General features: G+C 37.2%; 1 pseudogene; it reads left to right on the top strand.

Annotated features, from left to right (window-relative positions):
* Positions 1-750: 750 nt before the first annotated feature.
* LOC109452092 (tigger transposable element-derived protein 1) lies at positions 751-12202 on the top strand (annotated as a pseudogene).
* The last annotated feature ends 3845 nt before the right edge of the window (positions 12203-16047 follow it).

Here is a 16047-nt window from a genome sequence, read left to right as displayed (position 1 = left end):
TGTAATACCTTTCAAATACCATGGAGACATAATCAAAAGAGTAGAACTGAATGAGGCCTGGGTAGTCTGGAGTATCCACAATAAACGGAAAGTTATCCTGGAGTTAGAGGGACGATAGAATTTGGATACGTGGACAGAAAACCCTTGTAAAAGACAAGAAAATAGTAAAATGTAAAATTTGTTTGATAGCAGTTGTGAACCTGATTTGCTCACACAAAAAATGTTTATCAGAAAGATAAAAATAGTAATAAAGGACTTTGAATGACTGACCAGAGCCCAGGACTACCCACTTGACATTGTAATGATAGGGGGAAAGAAGAAAGAAAGAAACTACACAAAACAAAACAGTAAAGTAAAAAAAGAAACAGAGGACTGTTTGACTATACTCCGAGGTAGGCAGGTAATACCTGGCCAACTTGCTTAACTATCATTGCCTACCTGGAGTTTTGGTACTAAAGGACTGTGAGATTGCCCTGAAGCTTTTAAGGAAAACTTCTAAGCAATGTCTCCTGTAGGAGATGCTAGAAGAGGACTGGCACGGATGTTAAGTTGGGGGAAAAAGTCAAACTTGTGTTGCTTCTGGACATTGTAATAGGAATTAGGGGCATTTGTCTTGATATTTGTTCTTTTCTGTTGTCCCATGTTTTGTGTCCCGAGCCTTACCTTGCAGAGGAGACAATAGATCTGAGGAGTAACATGCATGTTCCACTTTCCTCACACAGGAGAACAGTTTTGGTCTGACTCAAACATATGGGTGCAGAATGTAGTAGTGGAAAGAAAGTGGGGTTTGAAGCCAGAAAAAAAAAGTGTGCAAATGCTGGATTAGCTACATAGTAACTCTCAGAACTTGGGTGAGCCTGTTAACATCTCGGAGGTCATGTCTCCTTCTCTGAAAAGATACTTTATCAGGTTATCTTGATGATTACATGAGCTTAGATATAAATGAACAATGTATCATAACCATTACAGGATAGATGTTTCATAAATATGAGATATTTGAAAAATTCCTTTCTCTCTTACCACCACTTTGATTTATGTTTATGTAGTGGTGACAGACTCCCATTTGTGGAGTGGGCTGGACATATGTTGGATTAGCTTTCCATGAAACAGATAACACATCAAAAGCATCCTCCCAAATGGTTAAGTAAATTTTGTTATAAACGTGAAACGGTTTTCAGGCATTAAAGTGCAAATATAAATTATTAATAATGAAAATGGTAATATGTCTATATTATTTTGAAAAATAGGAAGCTCTCCCCAAATGTCAAGTATTATGATTTAATTATTTTTAGCAGCATAGCGTCTTCTGAGACTGGAAACGTTAAAATCAATAGCTGCACACATAAATATAATGTTGCTATTGATAGCCATTGTTAGAAGTGTCAGTGATCCCTTCTAGTCCCACTCTCTTTTTACTAAAAGCATCTCCATAAGATACAAAGTTCCCAGGCCTAGCCTTCCAGTTTTGTGACTATTCCCCCATGTCCCACTTTGTAAATGTTCATTTGCTTGTAATGGCAATTTATGTCACTGTGCATTATACGGATGGCCTAATTCAAGGCCAGTTATCCAGTGGCGATGTCTTCACTTCGAACGAAGTTGGTTAATGGTTGGAACCAGGATGTTTTATTGTACCATATCATTGAGCTGTATTTCCTACAATGTCTTTTTACTGACTGCCCCTGAAAACATTTCATTATGTTCAATCATACACACTCATTCTCATTAGCGGATTATCATTTCCCTTGTAGTCAGTCCTACCTGCCCAGTGCCACTGATGCTTCGGGTCTCTTACACCGCAATAAGAGAAGGGTTGGTTTTAAAGTGAACACCCTTATTACTCATTAGGTGCCCAGTGGTTTAAATAAATAAAATGTGTCATCCTTCATTGAAAGAGATGGTGTCTCTGGACAGGGCCTGACATATGTGGAAGTGGAGGGGGCAAGCTACAGAACTAGACTCCAAAAGGCCTCTCCCAGATCTCTCCCTCACTAGTCTCTCCCACTCCACCTGCATCTTTTTCCTCAGGGAAAGTTGTTTATGGCATCTGTTCAAAAGATCTCACCGGCCTTCCTTCTTTCCTTCCTCCCTTGCTTCCCTCTTTCCTTCCTCCCTTGCTGCCCTTTTCCTTCCTCCCTCCCTTCTTCCGTTCCTTCCTTCCTTCCTTCCTTCCTTCCTTCATTTCTTTCTTCCTTCCTATTTTTATAAAAGCCTTGGAGCCACAATCATTTTGTGGTTTCTGTTTGATTATGCAAATTCAAAGATGAATTATTCAGTATTATTAACCTTAGAGAGAATGATGTATAGTGGGTATAAAATATACAAACAATTAAAAACCATGATTGTAGGATCTCCAATAGCGATATGAACAAAATGCTCCTGGAGCCCAAGGGAATGCCAGAGACTTCCCCGAGGAAGTTGCAGGGGTACTTGAGATGGTCAGCAAAGGTGGCCAACTTGACAGAGGCAAAGCACTAGAGGTAGTCATTGAGAGAATAGCATGTGGAAAGGAGGTGTGCGAGATCCTGGCATGTTCAAATAAAAGTGAATTGGTCTAAGTAGATTCAGCAGCTCTGTGGAAGGAGAATGTACAGGCTCTGTGGTGGGTCAATACCGGCTGGGATCAAAGAGGCCCAGGGGTGGAGAATGAGTCAGAGATGGGTAAAAGTTTATGTTGTGAGTATTGTGAGGTAATGGTAGCAATGAAGGTTGATGTATTTTTGGAGCAATGATATTGCTATAAATATCAAAGTGATCCATATCAAAATAGCATCATTAAAATGATTGTCTTGATGTACAATGTATGTGCTGCATGCATCCTAGCCTCTATATCTTGCCCCCTTTATCAAGCTTTGAAAGGCATTGGGCTAATTGTTCCCATCAAAACTGAGGTTATGGTGTTACTGTCATCAACTCAAAACCATCTAGAAGAGTGGTTTCTTATACTGTCAATTTCTTATCCTGAAAGAACAGCGCACGATTAAATACTAAAAAACCCAAGCAACTTTTCTGTCAAATGCCCTCCAAACTTTATTAGGCTTATATTTAAAATTTACATAGCATAGAATAATTTATTCATTTAATTACTGAAAGGTAAAGTTTGTATGAAATTTGCCACCAAGGATTTATCAAGAAATTATTTCTAAAAATATAGATTTTATGGGTACATGCTTGAGATTTTTCTAGTGCCACATTCACTTACTTAGCAAATTTTTCTTTCTTAAATTATGTGCTCACTTACTATTGCTTTTATTTTAGGGTCTACATCATACTTTTTAAAAGTGTATTGAAGCCAGCACAGTAGTATCTCAATCGCTGTTCTTACTCGAGATTTTTCCTAGGTTCTTGAGAGGTAGGCTGGACATATAATTTCATTTGTGAATTCTACATCCAGTGAAATATTCCACTTTGCCCATCTTGCTTTCCTAAGTAACTCAGAGATCAATTTATCTCTACCAGAAGTTTTGAAAATTCTCATTGAACATATTATAGAACACCAATGTTACACCTTGAGTCTTTTTGTTTTCGTTTGTTATTTTTCATCTTGGCTTCTTTAGATGTGTCTTTTTATTTTATTGTCTATAGATTTAATGCTTATTTCATCATATATTCTGCAGGCTGCCTAAAATCTAATTTTTAATCAGATGTAATAAAAACATATAAACACAGGGAATGCTATTTTCCACATCAATCTAAGCATAAGCAAATATGACACTGTGCTATTCCATTTTACAGATGAGGCATCGAGGCTGGGTGACATAACATGACTGGGGATGCCGCCTAACCAGAATCGAAGTTGGGTGCTAGAGGGTGACAGATGGGCAGGCATGTGCTTATCAACTGATAATTAGGCCACACAATTCTGTGTTCTATGTATGAGTAGTGCTGCATAATTTAATAAATAATAGCAATAATGATGACAGACAGGAGAAGAAAATTATAACCAATCATGAAAAAATGAAAAATGCTACCTGTGTTCAGCAAAATCAGGACAGAGAATCTGACTTGCCATCCACGGGAGAATGCTGGGAGTTTAACAATTAAAGACTGCTTCTCTAGAGACTGGAGGCTGTGTCTCCCTTCACATTGCTAATGAAGTATAATTCATTTTACCTCGCACCCACCTTTAGAAATCAAAGTTCAAGCGTCCGTATCAGACACGTTTGAAAGACGAGGTCTCCTCTCCCCTTGCAATACTGCCTGTCCTCTTCAGGGAGCATTCTCCTGTTCTATTAATTATTGTGCTTCGATGGCATTATTATTCATGGGCTAGCATCTCAAAATACTTGACTTAGCACTGGGTCTGGAACTAATACTAATAAGTACAAGGCTGAGTAGTGGGTAATTTTTTTTTCCCCTTATTTTTTCTCATGTGCGCTGCAAAGACAGTGGATACTTTTTTTCATAATTCAGCTGCCTTGCACACTGAAACAAAATTCAGCCTGTTGACTCTTTAAGGGCAGTGTCCTAGAGAAATGCACCTCCAGGGCATTCCGAAAAAATGGAAAAACCCAATTCCAAATTTCCACAGACCATCAAAAGAGGAGGCATGAAAATAGAGACTTGTTTAATTTGTTTTTATTTTAATGCAACGTACAATATTTACTTTATGGGGCAGAGAGTCTTTGTTCACTGGTATGGAGTCGGTGATTGCAAACATGGGGCTGAGTGGTAAAAGGGATGTTGATGTTTGATGTAAGATTATAATGTAATGAGATTGATTTTTTTTTTTTAAACTAAACATAGTAGAATATATCCATTCAAAGAAGACAAGTTGTCTTCAAAGTAGCCAACATGAAATGCTATTGTATCAGTTAGGAGTATACTCGAATTACCAATTATCAACTGTTAATAACAACGACAAAGAAATGACTATTGATATTATCAAGAAATAGGTTTATTTTTCATTAATGACAGAAAACCCACTGGCATGGGTCCCCTGTTCCATGCCAGTAAACACAAAGTCATTCTCTATTGTTTTGCTGCTACCCAGATCACAATGGCTTTTAACTATTATTTGTTGCCCTAAGGTCACATGATGCCTGGCTCACCTGCAAGGTAACTTTATATTCAAGGTGGAAAAGGTGGGGCCAGCAAACTTCCTCTTGCTTCTTTTCTTCTTATCAGGAAATTAAAAGACATTTATCTTTTTAGCTTCTTATCAGGAACTGGGTCTCAAACCTTTCCTAGCTTCAAAGAGGTTGGAAGACCAGATGCATGGCTTTATATTCCCTATTGTGGGAGTTGAATGAGGGAGAAAGGCACTGAGATTAGACGTGGTGCTGACTAAAGAAAAGTGCCTACCACTAAGCATCAAGTTCTTCCAACAGGGTTTCAGTATTTAAAATTTTTCTTTGTTAACAGACTTTATTTTCGAACACAAATTGTCCTGAGGCTGACACCGTATCTGCCTTGGCTTGGCATTGTTTAGTTGCTTGCATAATGCCTCAGAATACATTTATTGAATGAATGAATTCATGAGTGAATAAATGAACCAACACAATGTTTCCACTAGGTACCTACTTTATGTGTGTATTGTATATGATTTTCAAACAAAGAGGGGTACATGATGGGCAGATGATAAACTGACAACTGAAAATGTGAAGCCGAGGGAAGATTTGTTTTCCCTTTAAGCGGATGAGGTGGTTGAAATAACTGTGGAGGGAGGATCAGAGACAGACTGACCATCATAAGCCCATGTCCTTCTCTTCCCTGCACCCCACGATCCAGAGACTGGGGCTGCTCCTAATAACTACCGTGGCCCGGAACTGAATCCAGGGGCCTGGTTCCTGTTCCCTACTGATCTGTCCCTTGGTCACTCCTGCAGTTTCTTGCTGACAGCCCCTTTGTACTGTTTTTTTTTTTTTTTTTTTTTTTCTCTAGGTCTGAATACTGGCAGTTCCAGCTGAGGGGGAAGTTTCCTATAAAACTTTAATTAGTTTTTCATTAATTCCTCTGTTTTTAATAAAGAGTTTTTTTCTTTTTCTTCCTTTCACCTAATACTTATAAGCTACATGTCAATCTCCAAAACAATACCTCCATCATTGAAATTGCTTGAGCTGCCTGTGAGTTTATTGGAACTCCTGGCTTTCAGTGATTTAATTTTTGAGAAGCTGAGTTACTGGGGTTGCCTTTGTATTTTATATCTGGGAAGCGTCCTGGCTGGCGTCCCTTATACCTATGGCTTAATTGAACATCTGTGGAATGACAGGGAAAAACACTGGATGTGAATAAAAGAAGGGGTATGACTAAAATGCTCCTGAAACAATAATTCCACCACCAGCAATTAAAAAAAAAAAAAATAGATGGACTAATTAACCTCTGTCCATGGATTTGTGGTTAATTTCTGCCCTTCAACTTGCATGTCATCTAATCTCATGTTATTCCCTCCACCCACACCACTGCCTTACCTATTTTCTCAGGTTCACCAGTGTTTCTTCTCCCCACTGTCCAAACAAATTATTTAAATTACTGTTGCACGTTATACAGTTAGAGCTGTCATAATCATTATTGAGGTTAATCAGTTGAGTGATACTATGAATAGGATGAATATGATTACTTCTCTTTAATAGAATTAGAATAAACTGGGATACTATGAAGTTAAATGGGATCAAGCCAGCAATGGATCCAAAACTCAGACCCATGTTTTCTGTCTTAAGTAATGTTTTATTCTAGATATACCAAGACACATAAAATCAAAGATATCTAACATAGTTATTTGAAAACAAGTGCCCCCTCCTAAAAAATGCATTAAATTTAGTACATCAGGCTCAGTCTGTGTTTGAGTTTAAGCTATGTTTATTTTCTACAGTCATTAGACTTTTCTATATACGTTTGCTAAACTAGCATATAGACTAAAAAAGACATTTTGGGGCTTCTTAAACTTTGAAGAGTCTCATACAAAATGTTTTTTCTTAACGCAGTTTCTTTAAAATGAAGTCTAACCCCCCCCACACACACACACACACTGGTAGGGAAACTATAAAATTGTCACAACAGATACTGGAAAAAAATCATTTAGTACATTCAGCATAAATTTATGATTAAAAACTTTTAGAAAAGTATAATTAGATGGAAATTTTCTTAAGTTGGTTAAAAAAAAAAAATTATAGAAGCTACAAACATTAACCTAAATGGGGAAAATGTGTATACATTTGCTTTAAAATAAGGAAGAAGGTAAAAATGTCATCTATCTCTACTTCAATTCAACATTATACCTGGGACACTAGTCAGCACAATAAAAAATAAAAAAAATAGGCCTTGCAAAGGTGGAAATATTACTCTCCTTATTTTACATTTTATCACTGTCTAAATTGGAAATGCAACAGTGCCTATAGCATAATTAAAAATACTGGGAGTTTAGTATGGTGGCAGTAAATGAGGTCAAGATACAAGGGTCACTAGGCTGTTGCATTTCTGTACAACAGTCTAAAACATTTAGAAAATGTAAAGTGCTAGTTAAAATTGTAGGTTTCTCCGCCCATGCCAGTTCACTAAATCAAAATTTCTGAGTGGAGTCCTGGAATCCTCATTTTACTTAGTTTTGCAGACAATGCTTTTTTTTTTTTTTCTCTCTTTAAGCCACTAAAGTTTTTAAGTTACCATCTCAAGGAGGAGACAGTCAGACATTATATTTTGGAACAGTTGCTAAGTCTTAATGTAGTAGAAAGATGAATCGAAGCAGATCTGGACTCTATATGAGACGTGATCAAAACATATAGTGAATGTTTAAATTAAAAAAAAAAAAAATGTCACAGTAAGAGACACATTACCATTAATACCTCTGAAAATAATACCCTTTCTTTGAACACACTTACCCATCATTCTTGCCACTTTCTGAAGCAGTTCTGGAAGTCCTCTTTCGTGAGTGTCTTTAGTTGTGCTGTCCTGTCTGCCTTGATGTCCTGAATCAATTCAGGATGTTTACCTTTCATGGTTTACCTTTCATTTTGACTTTGGGGAAGAGCCAGAAGTCTCATGGTGCCAGATCTGGTGAATGACACAGATGAGGACACACTGTAATGTTTTTATTTGACAGAGATTGCCATACCAGAAGCTAGGTGTGACACGAAGTCTTTCTGTTGTGATAAAAAATACGGTGAATGATGCTGCCTAGTGCCATCTAACAGAAAGACAGGGATCTTCAATATGGGAGGGGTCATGTCAAACTTTAGTAACAGTTTGTGAGAAGTTTCAACTTGTTTGGTGCAATCAGTTGGGTGTGAGCTACGGTTGAGAGGTGTGTTTTAAAGTGTGCTATAAATCATTCTCCATCACGACAATGCTCTGTGTCATGATGGTACAACAGTTCCCATCAAATAAAAACATTATGGTGTGTCCTCATCCACCTTATTTACTGGATCTGTCACCGTGCAACTTCTGGCTCTTCCCCAAAGCCAAAGTGATTCAGGACATTTAGGCAGCCAGGACAGCGCAACTAGACACTCAGAAAAGAGGACTTCCAGAACTGCTTCAGAAAGTGGCAAGAGCAATGGGATAAATGTGTTTCAAGTGAGGGGAAGTATTTTGAGGGCAATGTGTCTTTCACTGTATTTTTTTTTTTTTTTTAATTTCAACATTCACCATATTCTCTGATCACACCTCATACTTCAGGGTTTTTTTATTTGTTTGTTTGTTTGATAATCTAATCTAAAATGATCTAATGTTAAACTTCTCTGACATTTCTAGAGAACATCCAACTTGGATATCAGGATTTTTTCTCTTAATATGCTGTTGGATTGTAAGTGTTAATATTTTGCTTTTAATTTTGCACTGAGATTTAAGATAACAATTGGTGTATATGATCTTTCTTTATTTTGTCTTTATCAGCTTTTCATATCAAGGTCATAGTAGCATCATAAAATGAGTTGAAGAGTGTATCCTTTTATCTTATACTAAATAGTTTTTGTAAGATTTGAAGTCATTTGTCCACCCCTTAGGTGAGATAAAAAGGCTAAAGCATGACTGGAGTGGGGCAGAGTTTCCTACCCTTGATGAGATTGTAGTATTACCCTTTGGTGAAGTCTTTACTCCTGGAGATGAAGTCTTAGGGAGAAGAGTGACGCGGTGGAGGTTGTTTCACAACCGCTTCTCTTCCTCTTCCCCTGCCAGGGTCATCCTTTTAGTCCTCCCTATGAAAGCTTGATGGGTTTCTAAGAAGAAAAGCCTGTGACAATGTGGGCACCCCAGTGCTGCAGACCCTGTGAGCATCTCTTATGCTCAAACTTAGACTCCAGCTACTCACCAAAATCAGTAGTTCAATGCTTAGTAGCTTATGGTGTCAGTGTATTTTGTCTCTAGATAAAAATTTCAGATCCTATATTTCTCTGAAGGCAGCTTTTCTCCAGATCACAGGATGACAGTTTGCACTGTGACCTCAGTTCTCTGAGCAGTGCAACAAAGGTTATTGATATTCAGTTTGTCCAGCATTTTCTTGTTGTAAGAAAGAGATTGATACTTGCAAGATCTTTAAATGTTGAACCAGAAACTGAAAGTCTAGACATGTGGGAGGACACCTTGTTTTATTGTGCTTCATCTTATCGTGTTTTGCAGATATTGCTACTTTCTACAAATTGATGGTTTGTGGCAACCCTTCAATGAGCAAGTCTATTGGCCATTTCCCCACAGCATTTGCTCACTTCGTGTCTCTGTGTCACATTTGGTAATTCTCACAATATCTTAAACTTTTTCATCCTTACTATATTTATCATGGTGCTCTGTGCTCAGTGATCTTTAGTATTACCGTTGCACAGTTGATCCTTGAACAACATGGCGATTAGGAGTGCTGATCCCTGTGTAGTCACAAATCCAAGTATCACTTAAGTTGCCTCTTCTCATATGCAGATTCCCAGTTGCAAAATTGTATTGAACAACCTTCATAGTTCGAATCCATGTTATTCAAGGGTCAACTGTAATTGTTTGGGGGCTCCATGTACTATACTCATGTAATACAATGACTTTAATCGACAACAGTTGTGAGTACTCTAACTCCTTTACTGACCTGCCATTCCCTTGTCCCTCTCCCTCTCCACCAGCCTCACTATTTCCTAAAATACAACAATATTGAAATTAGTTCAACTAGTAACCCTACAATGGCTTCTAAGTAAAGGGAAGAGTCTCACGTCTCTCACTGTAAATCAAAAGCTACAAATGACTAAGCTTAGTAAGGAAGCACGGCAAAAGCTGAGATAGGCCAAAAGCTCAGCCTCTAGTGCCAAACAGTTAGCCACATTGTGAATGCAAACATTGAAGTTATTGAAGGAAGTTAAAAATGCTGCTCCAATGAACACATGAATGATAAGAAAGTAAAACAATGTTAATGCTGATACTGTGTTTTCCCGAAAATAAGACCTCACAGGACTATCAGCTCTAATTCATCTTTTGGAGCAAAAATTGATAAATAGGATGAAGCCAGTGCTCAATTACCATTCTGAATATATAAGACCCAGTATTATATGATATGATATGATATGATATGATATGATATGATATGATATGATATGATATGATATGGTATTATACTATAAGACCCGGTCTTATATTATAGTGAAATAAGACCGGGTCTTATATTAATTTTTGCTCCAAAAGACGCATTAGAGCTGATAGTCCTGCGGGGTCTTATTTTTGGGGAAACATGGTATACGTGGAGAAAATTTTAATTATCTGGACAGAAGATCAAACCAGCTACATTCCCTTAAGCCAAAGCTGAGTTCAGAGCAAGGCCCTAACTCTCTTTAATTCTATGAAGGCTGAGAGAGATGAGGATGAAGTTTGAAGCTAACAGAGATTGGTTCATGAGATTTAAGAAAAAAAGCCATCTCTATAACAATGAAGTGCAAGGTGAAGCAGCAAGTGCTGATGTAGAAGCTGCAGCAAGTTATCTAGAAGATCTAGCTAAGAGAATTAATGAAGGTTGCTACAGTAAACAGATTTTCAATGTAGATGAAACAGCCTTATATGGCAAAAACAAAACAAACAAACAAACAAACAAACAAACAAACAAAAAAACGAAGTAAAAGAAAAATGCCATCTAGGACTTTCATAGCTAGAGAGAAGTCAATACCTGACTTCAAAACTTCAAAGGACAGGTTGACTCTCTTGTTAGGGAGCTAATGCAGCTGGTGACTAGAAGCTTGAAGTCAGTGCTCAATTACTATTCTGAAAATCCTAGAGCCCTTAAAAATAATGCAAAACCTACTCTGCCTGTGCTCTATAAATGGAATGACAAAGTCTGAATGACAGCACATCTGTTTGTAACATGCCTTACTGAATGTTTTAAGCCCAGTGTTGAGAACTACTGCTCAGATAAAGGGTTTCTTTCAAAATATTACTGCTCATCAACAATGTGCCTAGTTGCCCAAGAGCTCCAGTGGAAATATACAAGGAGATTAATGTCACTTTCATGGCTAACACAACATTCATTCTGCAGCCTTTAGGTAAAGCAGCAATTTTGACTTTTAAGTCTTATCATTTAAGAAATACATTTCATAAGACTATAGCTGGCATACACAGTGATTTCTCTGATGGATCTGGGCAAAGGACATTGAAAACCTTCTGGAAAGGATTCACCATTCTAGATGCCATTAAACACATTTGTGATTCATGGGAAGAGGTCAGAATATCAGCATTAACAGGAGTTTGAAAGAAGTTGATTCCAATCTTCACAGATGACATTGAGGGCTTCAAAATTTCAGTGGAGGAAGTTTTCAGATGGGGTGGAAATAGCAGGAAAACTAGAATCCAAAGTGGACCCTGAAGATGTGACGGAATTGCTGCAGTCTCCTGATAAAAACTTAATAGATGAGGAGTTGCTCCTTGTGGATGAGAAAATGAAGTGGTTTCTTGGGACAGAATCTATTTCTGATGAAGATGCTGTAAAGATGGTTGAAACGACAACAAAGGATTTAGAATATTATATAAACTTAGATGATAAAGTAGTGGCAGGGTTTGAGAATATTGACTGTAGTCTGAAAAAAGTTCTGTGGGTACAATGCTGCCAAACAGCATCAGAAGCTACAGAGAAAGCTTTCATGAAATAAAGTCAATCGATGTGACAAACTTCATTAAGAAATCACCACCGCCTCCCCAACCTTCAGCAACTGCCATCCTGATCAGTCAGCAGCCATCAACACCGAGGCAAGACTCTCCACCAGCAAAAGATAATGGATTGCTTCAAATAAGGACAGGCTCAGATGATGGTTAGCAATAAAGTATGTTTTTTCTTAATTAAGGTGTGAACACATTTTAGACATAATTCTATTGCATATGTAATAGACTCTAGTATAGTGTAAACATAACTGTTATTTGCACTGAGAAACCAAAAAAAAATTGTGTGACTTTATTGCAAGGTTCACTTTATTGCAGAGGTCTGGAACCGACCTGCAGTATCTCCGCAGTATGCTTTATTTCTTAATATTCAAACACATGCAATTGTTATTTCTATGTTAATAGTATGCAGTTTAAACTTAGCTTCATTGTGTTTAATATTATATTGAAATTTTTGCCTTTTAACTCTCAAATGTTATAAATCCACAACCAATGTTTAACAATGCTGTCATTTCAAATAATGAGACAGGTGGCTAGAGAACATATCTTCAGGAATCTCATTTATCAGTCTCTTAGATCGTGCTTCTGGCCAATCCTAACTGATTTCTCAGTATGGTTTCCTAGTTTCCAAACATAGATGAGTGGTTAAGATAATGGATCCCAGAGCCAGACTGTGTTCAAGTGAGACTCTGAGAATTCCTATCCATGTGAACTTGAGCAAGTTACTTAATCCCCCTGCATCTGAGTTTCCTCACTTGATGCTAATAATCAGAATTCCCCCATAGTGGCTTTATGAGGATCAAATTAAAGATTTAGAGCACACAGTGGCTGCCTGGCATCTCATAAGTACTATACAAGATTTGTTAACTAAAATACATTAATTCATTCTGAATTTAGTGCAGCTACATTGGTTTATATAGTAGCGTAAGAATACCATATTATTTTTGTTTTCAGAAAACAACAGAGAAATCAGAGTACCTTGAATGAGTATTTGCTTAAGAGTAAGTTACTTTTAGAAAATTAGTGAAGTTTCTAGGAAATTATAGAAATGATAGAAGAGTTATTATAGCTTCCCAAAAGAACAAACTCCATCCCAAGATGAAGAAGTGGCATATGTCATGAAAGATTTTGTCTGTGTGTATGTATGTGTGTGAGTATGACATGAGTATATGTACCCCTTTTTTTTTTCCCCCCAGTGCACTGAAGTTCTGGTCACACACTGTCAGTGGCCAATCGAGAACTGGCAGCTCTTTTCTCTCCTTCATTCTCCACTGTCATCGTTATTGGCATTGTTATAATTCATATTAATCTGATTATAAGAGTGTGTCGAGGCTGACATGTCCGGGAGAGATGGTTGAGCACAAGAGCTGTTTCTGGAACGAGATAAACAACAAACAAAAAGACTTTTTGATTTAGCAGTTCCCAAAGCGTATGATTCATACATGAGTCATTCTCATGAAGTGGGTAAAAATTCCCATTTACAAAGGCAGAAATGAAAATAAAGTTGTTTTTAATTTAGGAGACAGAAGAGTGGGATGAAATATCTAGCTCGAGAGAATCCTTCTGAAAATGGATTTCTAGCAGAAAAGTTTCACCCCTCTAAGCATAGAGATGCAAATTTTGCCTTCCATAAGCTAATCAAGACTTTTTTTCTTTTTTGGCAAGAAAACAAAGAAAAACCAGTCTAATCCTGAGTAAACCTGGCTTTTTCCTTCCTTATTGGGTCTCCCAGGAAAAGCAGATTGCAATGTTTAACTCTCTAATATATGCAATAAAAGATTTCACTGATACTGTCAAGCTGACTACTTAGCCATTCAACTGCTTTCATATTATACACATTGCTATGCACTGTCGCTTGAGATTACTTTGTGCAAGAAAGCTTTGTTAGGACAGAGTAATTTGATGAATGTCAAAGCCAAATGTATATAGAGAGATATAGATATACGGGATGGGGCAATCTGATTTCTATTTGACTCTCACACAAATCACATTTCCAACACATTTCAATGAATCACCGTTAGATGCCAGGCTGGCAGACATGATGCATTCTGGCCATGGTTAGGAAGACAGATTTGGGATGTTTCAAACATGGCCCCGTGAAGGGCATTTTTTTGTAAAAACCTCAGAGAATACAATGCTGTATTATTTTTGCAGTATATTTTAACCGTGAGATTTACATGAAAATGGCACCCTATCTAATGTCTCCATGTAAACATCCCTGTCTTCTTCTGACTCTGCAGAGGTGCCATTCTTCATAATATCTTTTTTTTTCAGATTTCTAAAAGTCTGTACACAGATGTTTTCTGCTACAGCAGAGTATTTCTTTATGATTATGTTGGGGAGCAACCTTAGGAGAAGTCCCCTTCAGCTGTACAAAGTGGGGTAGTGCTCTCCAAACACACAAATTCTGCCTGTATAGCCTTTCTTGCATGCAAAAAAGGAGGAAAAGGTTTGCAAGTAGTATAACACTGTTGGGGTGGACTGAGTTATTGGCCTAGGTCTCTATCTTTGGTTTCCATCCCTTTGTATAGAATGTGCCCCATCTCTACTATTGGGGCTATTCTTCTGGAACAGCTGTGAGAAGATGAGGCAGAGTCACTATAATACTGAGATAAAATTTAAAGAGTCTTTAATTTAAGATAATGTATTGCTACCAGTCCTCTCCTATGTATGACCCTTAGGTTTTGAGAATATAGGTATTTTCATATTGAATTAATTTACTTGTTAAAATAAGTGTCTGTGCCATGCCTTGAAAGCATTTTGTCTAAAACATAAAATATGTTTAACTTTGTGATCTGACTTCATCACTCCTCTCTACTGATTCTAGATTTTTTATTTATTGATTTTTCTAACTGAGGATAATATCAACCATCAAAGTATGGACACTGTATGTAGGAATCTTAACTATGAAAAGTGCATTGTAGCATTACGATGGAATAGTCTGCTTGTAAGTGCCTTGGTATCTCCTATACCAAATCTCTTATTTTATAAATGAGGAAACTGACACAAGTGATTCTTCCCTTAGTCACAAAGCTATTGAAGGAATTGGATAGACTAGGGTTCCACATACTTATGTTCATTAAATTCACATAGAGCAAGATTGGTTTGAATGAGAATCGTTATAGATAGATCACCACAAATGTACAATTTACACCCTCCTAACACACCTTGCCTCTCCTCAAATCTTATCCCTGGACATCCAGGAAACTCTGATTTTTGTTGTTGTTGTTTTGTTTTGTTTTTTAATCCCTAAAAACATGTCTGTACCACTCAAAATAAAACATAAAATATAAAATTATGTACATTAGTTGATTGATTTATATGCCTAAGCAGTACACATTTTTATGAAATATATTTTCCATCCCTTTACTTTCAGTCTATGTGTGTCTTTGATCAAAAGTGAGTCTCTTGTAGGCAACACATGTAAGGGGTTTGTTTTCTTACCCATTCAGCCACCTTATCTTTTGACTGGAGCATTGAATCCATTTACATTTAAAGTAATCATTGATACGTATGTAGTTATTGCCATTTTATTATTCATATCATTTATTTATGTGTTCATTTATTTTATTTTTTTTCTTTCTTTCTATTGTTCTTCCTTCTTTCCTTTCCTTCCCCCCCCCCCCCCCCCCCCCGTCTCTCTCTCCCCTGTCTTAAAGAAGTCATTTTAACAGTCCTTGTAATACTGGTTTGGCGTTGATGAACTCCTTTAGCATCCTCTTGTCTGAGAAGCCCTTTATCTGTGTTTCCATTTTAAATGATAGCCTTGCTGGGTGGAGTAATCTTGATTATACATCCTTGCTTTTCATCTCTTTTAATATTTCATGCCAATCCCTTCTGCTTTGCAATGTGTCTGTTGCGAAATCAGCTGACAGTCTTATGGAAGCTCAGTAGTAAGAAACTAACTGCTTTTCTTTTGCTGCTTTTCAGATTCTTTCTCTGTCTTTAAACTTCAGCATTTTAATTATGATGTGTCTTGGTGTGAGCCTCTTTGGGTACATC

Source organism: Rhinolophus sinicus, linkage group LG09 (genome assembly GCF_036562045.2).
Source record: "Rhinolophus sinicus isolate RSC01 linkage group LG09, ASM3656204v1, whole genome shotgun sequence".
Taxonomy (NCBI): domain Eukaryota; kingdom Metazoa; phylum Chordata; class Mammalia; order Chiroptera; family Rhinolophidae; genus Rhinolophus; species Rhinolophus sinicus.
This window is presented reverse-complemented; position numbering and strand designations above follow the sequence as displayed.